The following is a 7,999-nucleotide window of genomic DNA, read 5'->3' on the forward strand; positions in this document are numbered from 1 at the left end:
ATATATATATTTAGAGACAGAGTCTCACTTTCTCATCCTTGGTAGAGTGCCATGGAGTCACAGATCACAGCAACCTCCAGCTCTTAAACTTACGTGATTCTCTTGCCTCAGCCTCCCGAGTAGCTGGGAGTACAGGTGCCCACCACAACGCCCAGTTATTTTTTTTGTTGTTGCAGTTTGGCTGGGGCCAGTTTCCAACTCAGCACCCAGGGTATATGGGACTGGCGCCCTGAGCCACAGGCACCGCCCAGAATAATATGTTTTGAAGGAAAATTACCCTTGCTAACATACTCATTAGGCCTTGAGTGTTTTGTTTTTATATTTCCAGCATTTTTTTTGCAATGCATAAAGTAGCTATTAATAAAAGAATGTGAAGTGAATGATCAATCCAGTATGTATATGAATTACAGAATTTGGAGGAAACTTGAAGAAACAATTAGTGCAATGGCAACCCATAACCTCAAAAACTTTCACTGTGCTTGTGTTAAATGGTGTCACTGTTGTTCTGAGTGGTACCACCAGAATAAGTGAAACACTGGGGTAAGGAGGCAGGTAGAATTAGCAAATGGATATAGAATTACACAAGTAGAAATGCAGACTTCCACCAAATGAGGTTCAATCAACCGGCATTGAAAAGAATAACAAGAAGCTGTCAAACTCTTCCTATCAGTGGAACTCTCTCTCCTTAATTGACATAAAAGAAACAGAGACGTAACAGAATGGAACCAAATTCTTAGTCTATCTACTATTGTTTAGAAACAATGTGAAACACTAAAGACAATGTAAAAATATGAATCATGAAGTTACATAAAATTGCTAGTATTTTATCTTTTTCTCTGGTGAATAGTTATATTGTGTCATCTTAAGCATACAGCATGAATTTTTGGTGTAGCATATTATAGATTCATGTCTTTGCTAATAAAAGTCAACTGTCCTTTTACTTACAATTTGCATTAACAGCTCATCAATATAAACGGAAATGATTTATTAAAATATTACCGGGTAGAGACTGAATGGCTCAGGAGACTGATTGGTAATGGTGTATGCAGTCTTTTATTTCTAGGTCACTGATTTGAATTGCATATTGGCAGAGAGCGGAGGCTATTCAGTGGCATATGGTATGTGGAATGGGGTGGTGATGTCAGTCTTATTTTCATTAAGTGCTGTCCATTTAGGGTTCAACATTTCAAGGAAACTGAACTTGACTTTAAAGCCCGTCTCCATGGATTCAAAATATCATTATATATACGTGCATAAAAAATTTATAAGAGAGGTTAATATTATGAATAATAGAAAAAATATTATCTATTGAAACATTCTTTTTTTTTTTGAAACATTCTTAATATAGAAATATTTTGCATGACCTATGTGAGTAGTTTAAGAAGCAAGGATATAAATCTTTCAGGATGATACAAGGTAGTGTGTTCTTTTTAGCATTTTTTATTTTTCATGACTTCAGGAAATATTAGCTCCTTGGAGTTAGATTTTTAAGTTTATTTTACTATTAAAGTAACAATGAAATATTTTATAGAAGTAATAAATAATGTCTTGTGAAAAATGAGTAATATATTAAAAAGAATACAATATGATAATTGAGAAAAACTGAGAAATCTTTTATGGACAAATATTACTTAGATATTACAATATGTAAATTATTACTTCATATTACAATTACTTCAAAAATTACTTCATATTACAATATGAAAAATGAGAAGCATAAAGATAACTATTTCCCTAATATAAATATAAAATGACTTCCCCTTTGCTATCTCTGAACCATAAGTTCCAGGACAAGCTCTCTCTACTAGTACTATCTCTTTTTGAAGACGGAGTACTACGTCACAGGTGTAGTATCATTTCCTCTTGACCCAGGCCAAGATAAAGCCACACACACACAAATAAATAAATAAATGTAATTAAAAAACACAATTTTAAGAAATCAAGAAGCCAGAAAAGGAAACTTTGAAGATCTTGTAATTATTACTGAAGCACAATCAAAAACTGTAATCATGTTGTTAGATTTAATATGTGAATTTATCAAAGTGGTTGGATACAAACTTTATCAGAACCAATTTTATTTCTTCTTATAAACAACAGGAATTTGGGAAATATACTTCATAAAAACAATCACTCAATATCAAAAAATTTAACTAAGCAGTAACAAATCTACTGAAAAGTTGTGGAATGCCTTATAAGAAGAGTATAAATCATTACTGAGATACACTGGAGGAGCGGTGCCTGTGGCTCAAGGAGTAGGGCACCAGCTCCATCCCATATACCATAGGTGGCAGGTTCAAACCCAGCCCAGCAAAAAAAAAACAAACCAGAGATACCCTGTAAAATACCTATATAAATGGAAGTTTCTGTCATGTACCTGGATGGGAGACCTAAGTATTGTTCAGTTGCCATACTTCCCTAATAGATTTTTGATTAAATGCAATTTTGATTAAACACCAGTGTGTTTGAGGGAGGGAAAGAACACTTTCCTTTTAAGATTTTAGGGCAATTCTCTTAGCCAGGACTAAGAGCATGGGAAATCCAGTGCCGATTCTTTAAGTATGTGTGTGAAAGTGAGGTCTGACCAGGTAATCCGCTTTCACTAATGAAATGGGAGCAGAAGTGTAATCTTCCAAGGGGTAAAGGGGATGTAAAGAGCTGTCTGCTGCAAACAGTTAGAGGAGTTATTTTGGATGACGAGGAGGGGATGAAAGTATATTCACACTAAGACCACCAAAGATAGGTGATCCAATGATAATGCAGTTTTTAAAAATTCTCTTTGCAAAGCCTGATACTTATTGAAGCACATGTCAGCAGGTAGAGATGAGGGCAAATGACAAGTTAACATAGCCATAAAATAATCTTTAGGAATAAAACAGAAATATTTATGAAGAAGGATGAAAAAGATTTTATATTATTACTGTATTGCCCTGAGAAATTTGTTAGTAATTTGATAAGGAATTCCTTTAAAAATTAGGTGCAATGTATTTTTTAAATGTAACAAATTCCGATCTAAACGCAAGAGTTTCATTTTGCTACAAAAAGTTACATTAAACTTAAGTTTCCTTTAATATCTTTATAGACGCAAATAATCTTTTTTATGATAGTACAAAAATGCCTGATGAATACACCCTTCAATCTTTGTATTAATTACACGCTCTGTGTGCGCTTATGGTGTCCAATTTGCAGAGAGCCATTTTCCCGTTTATTTAGGTTTCTGAGTGGTGAACATCTTCGTGTAATGGGCAACACACTGGGATGCTAAGAGCGAACATGCAGAGTTTCCTCCACCCACAGCCACTTCGTGGCTAAACTATGTTCTAATTTATAATTTAAATCATTCCAGTTCTGTTAAAACTATTTATTCCTTTTGAAGATAATATCCACATTAAAAAAATAAACTTCAGGGGTGCCTAATGTATACAATGGAAGGGTACACAGCACGTTCCTTGGGTGAGAGGCCCAACAACAACTCTACCTTAAAAACGCAAACAATGTCACTTAATCATTTGTACCCTCACATGAATCTGTAATTAAAAAAAAAGAAAAGAAATTTTAAAAACATATCCTAATTAAAATGTATCCAAATATGTTTTGTGTAAACTCATAAACACATGTTCCCCTAGATTTTGCATTAGGTATCAATGGTAAGAATTAAAACGATATGTCATCTTCCAAAGCCATAGATAATCATTAGCAATATATTAATGCAATTTAAACTGATAATTATATAGATTTGTTTTGTCAATTCATTTATACATAAACGATAGCATGCAAACTTGAATATATTTTGTATAAGACAACAAAATTTATTTTTAATTGTTAGTAAAGAAAAAGAGGTATTAATGTCTCAGTTCATAGATTTGAAAGAATAATTTCTTTCACCCATTATTTCTGTTATCCAACCTCTCTTATTTTCACAACTGCACTATTAAGGTCTAAAATTTAATCATTAGGAGATAAATAAAAGTGAAGTAGTTTCCACCAAATGCCTTATTCAGTCTCTTCGTGTATTTAGTTGACCTTCAGATCAAAAGCAGTGGTACAAAATGTACTCTTTAGTTAGTCATTTTGTAAATGATATTTACATGTAATTTACTTGCATTTTTATTCAAATAACTTGTAATAGCATTAATTAATGAAAAACTCTACAACAAATTCTTCAAGTAAACCTCTGGGGTGTTAACATGCATATTTCATATTTACCTTGAAAACAAGTAACAGGTTCTAAAATCTTCTTCCTTTGGGGTTTTAGAAGAAAATATGGTAGTTTCTAAAATTTTGTGCATTTAAACCCATTAATAACAGGATTTTTGTTAGAGTTTCTTATTTTCTATTTGCTGTATACTAGGAAGATTTTAAAAAGGAGAGTAAACTTCTGATAAAACATTTTCTTTTATATCAGTTATGACAACCTTTAGACAATCTTTAAAAGTTTGGAATTCACTGACGTTGAAAGTTTGAGAAATGACTGATGTGTGAAGAAGAGTTTATCTCTTTTTATAGCATTTTAAAAATGATGTTCATGTAAAAACATTGTTAGTGAACGTAATTGGTGGGCTCATTCTCTGGCTTCTCTGCCATGGAGAAGCTCAACAGGGCACTCTGATGTTTCTCCCACGATATGCATTAAATGGGAAGTAGCATGAATAAGAGCTGTCTCTCATGTTAACTGGGCAAAACTGCAGGAGTAATTAGAGTACTCCAAACTTCTATCTTCAAATGTCCATGAAAGTGTATATATAAATAGAAAAACACACACAAGCACAGAGAATAGCACCAGAAGGGAAGTATCAAAATTGAGGGAATCACAAAATTTGGAAGGACTTTACATAAATCAGGATACCAGTAAGACTGGAAAAACAAACCCACTTGTGGCTAATGAGAGCTCCCCATGTGAAGGACTGTATTTCTTTAGGTCAAAGATATTATTGAAGTGATATGATTTTAAAACAGAAAACCTGCCTCTGAAGTGAATAAACTCAATGCTTTTGGCTGTAACACTCAGCTTAATTTCAAACATGGTAATATGTGAAAATATGTGATTTAAAACCTATGAAGTATGATAGTATATCAAAATATGAGACCACAAAAACAAATAAAAATTTATTCTAATCCCACAACTAGAAGACAGAAAAGCTGCAACTGCATGGAAAAAAAGAACCAGAAATCAATTCAAGTGAAATTTGAAATTTATAATACCCATAAATAATTACCTAACACTTACGATACTGGGTGTACCCACTCAGGGCTGGACAGGGATCCCTCATGTTCTAGACTTGGGTGAGCTTAGAGATCAGACAAGTGTCAACCGAGACCCCATCTCTAGGCACCAACAGGCAAGTAAAATCCTGCCTGACCAGTATCTTACTAAAGAAGAAGCTTCTACTCCTGGAGCAGAGAAGCACTCATGCAGGACCAGATTCCTGGATGGGGAAATTTTGAAATTAGCTTTTGTCCACCCACCAAGTGGTTCTGACATATTCCAGACATACCAAACTGCCTGCCCACAGGATAGAACAAACAGCATATTAAAACCCTAGACAGAAAGCCCACATGGGCTACCCACTCGGGAACCCCCCTTTGGCTTGCCTAAGGCTCTCTCGTCCCCTGCCCTCCTTTGATCTGTCAATATGCTCACTGGTGAGGTCCAAGGGTTCATTCTTCAAATCTCCCAGACCAAGGCCCTGGCAGAGTAAGAGATTCTGGATACAATTAGATCTCTGCTGGTGCTTTAGTGCTTTAAATAAACCTCTGACCTCAGCCTAATATAGTAGTCAGGGAACCAAGCATGGAACACATAAAATAAAACTATTTCTGGGGATTGATCCATTCTGCGCAGTCCATTACAGGAAAAGAACAAGATGCTGCCTAAGAATCTTGTTGTAACTATTCAAGTCCCTGAAGTCTCCATTTGCCTCTCTGTACTATTGGAATTAGGCTTTTTCCAATTCTTAAATATAATTTGAAAGTTTTTCCCATCTTCTTTGCAGCCTCATTTCAAAATGTGTTCTCTGTCATTGATGTGGGTATTAGGCAACGCAGTATTTGGAAGACTGGAATGGGTTTCACACCCTGCAGAGTAACATTTGCTGAGTTCCTAAGAAGATAAAGCATTAAAGATAAACATGTCAACCTGATTATTCATCTGAAATAGAGTTCTACTAGCACCCTCACCTTTGCAGGGAAGTTTAAAATCTTCCAGCCTTTCTACAGATACTCACAGTTGCTGCTGGAGAGGGTCGCAGAGAGGCTATCTTCTCAGCCTACTGAGGGGCAGTAAGTCAGCTGGAAGGGTGCAGCTGTCTTCAGCTCATCAAAGAAGAAAATGAAAACTTCATTTGCCCTTAGGCCTGTCCAATATCTTCGGGTTCAGTTTTGCCACATCACTTCTTTGGAAATAAATGTGCATCGGTAATTTATAAACCTAAAACCTGCATCCCACTGGCGCCATTCTCACGGGTTATGACTTAAGGAAAGAGAGAGCCATCAGCCCCACTGTAACACTTTAGGGAAATCATTAGTGTTTGATACTATTTGTAATTGTTGTGATGGTTCTAAAGTCATATTGTATCACTAAATCAAGCAATTCAATATTTGCTAGGGAATAAGTATATACTTTTAGACACAATTTTATTAGCATGTAATTAAAGCAACGTTTTTACTCTTTTGGCCAAAAGATGAGCCAGTAAAAGGTAAATAATATTAATGTTAAATTTAAATAACATTCACAGACGTATTTTTATTATAGACATTTTTCAATTAAATATTGGACAAGCATTTTAATTGTTCTTTTTCTTTCATCATCTCCACTAAACAAAAAAGGAAAAATTACTCTAAAACAATATAACTTGAATCTTGAAAAATCAGAATGATCTAGGCATTTTCAAGCAAATCTTTAAGCACAACAGAGATATATATTTCTTTCCAATCTTTACCAGATGCTTACTTTAGAAATCCTACTAAATACTACTGTTCTTGTCTTTTTTTTTTTTTTTTTCAGTTTTTGGTCGGGGCTGGGTTTGAACCTGCCACCTCCAGCATATGGGGCCAGCACCCTACTCCTTGAGCTACAGACACCATCCCTTGTCTATGTTTTTTTCCCCCAAGCTCTGTTTCCATTCACAAATCTTGTATAGTTACTAGAAAAAGGGTAAATTAATATAAGGTAAATAATAAAATGTATTTGCAAGAGTGGATACACAAGTACCAGAATTATCAACGCATGGTAGTGTGTTCTTGTCATCTCAGCTATTTGGGAGGTTCAGGCTGAGGGATGGATTGCTTGAGACCAGGAGTTTGAGAACAGCCTAGGTGACATAGCAAGACTCAACTCTTAAAAAAAATATACATACATATATGATTATAAAATTATATATATATAATATATATGAATAATTTTGGTATAAGTGTGCCCCAAGTACTGCATAGGATTTACTTTAACTTTTTTTTAACTGAATATTTAAATTTAGCTGATTCTCAACATTCTATGGGAATTCCCAAATTTTTATGTTTTTGCTTTAGGTCTACAAATTAAATCTACCTCTTGGGCTCTTCCTCACATGGTTTTTGTGAGGAAAATTCATTTAAGCAATGGATATCTTAAATTTAATAAACTTAACCCAAAATGCATAATGCAGAATGTCACAGTAGATCCAATATTCTGCACAATGCATAGAATTTGACCAATAGCCAGCCAGCCTGCTGGCACTTGGGACCATAATTCATGACTCAAGTTCCCTTTGATACTGTCTATCCTGGGGAGTTGAGAAGAAAAAGATTAAAAATGAGATGGAGAGAAAGAGGTGCTCTTTTAGTGACTATGAAATCGTTAGAAACTGAGCATGTTAGGACAGAGTGACGTCTATGATCCATTTTGAGTTAATTTTTGTCAACAGTATATTTGTGTCTAGAATTATTGTTTTATGTGGATCTATTTCTGAGCTATCCTGTTTTGTTGAAGTATTTGTATATTCTTTTTTTTCTTTCTTTTTTTTTTTTT

The sequence above is a fragment of the Otolemur garnettii genome, unplaced genomic scaffold (assembly GCF_000181295.1).
Source record: "Otolemur garnettii isolate 467f Iridium unplaced genomic scaffold, OtoGar3 scaffold00009, whole genome shotgun sequence".
Lineage (NCBI taxonomy): Eukaryota > Metazoa > Chordata > Mammalia > Primates > Galagidae > Otolemur > Otolemur garnettii.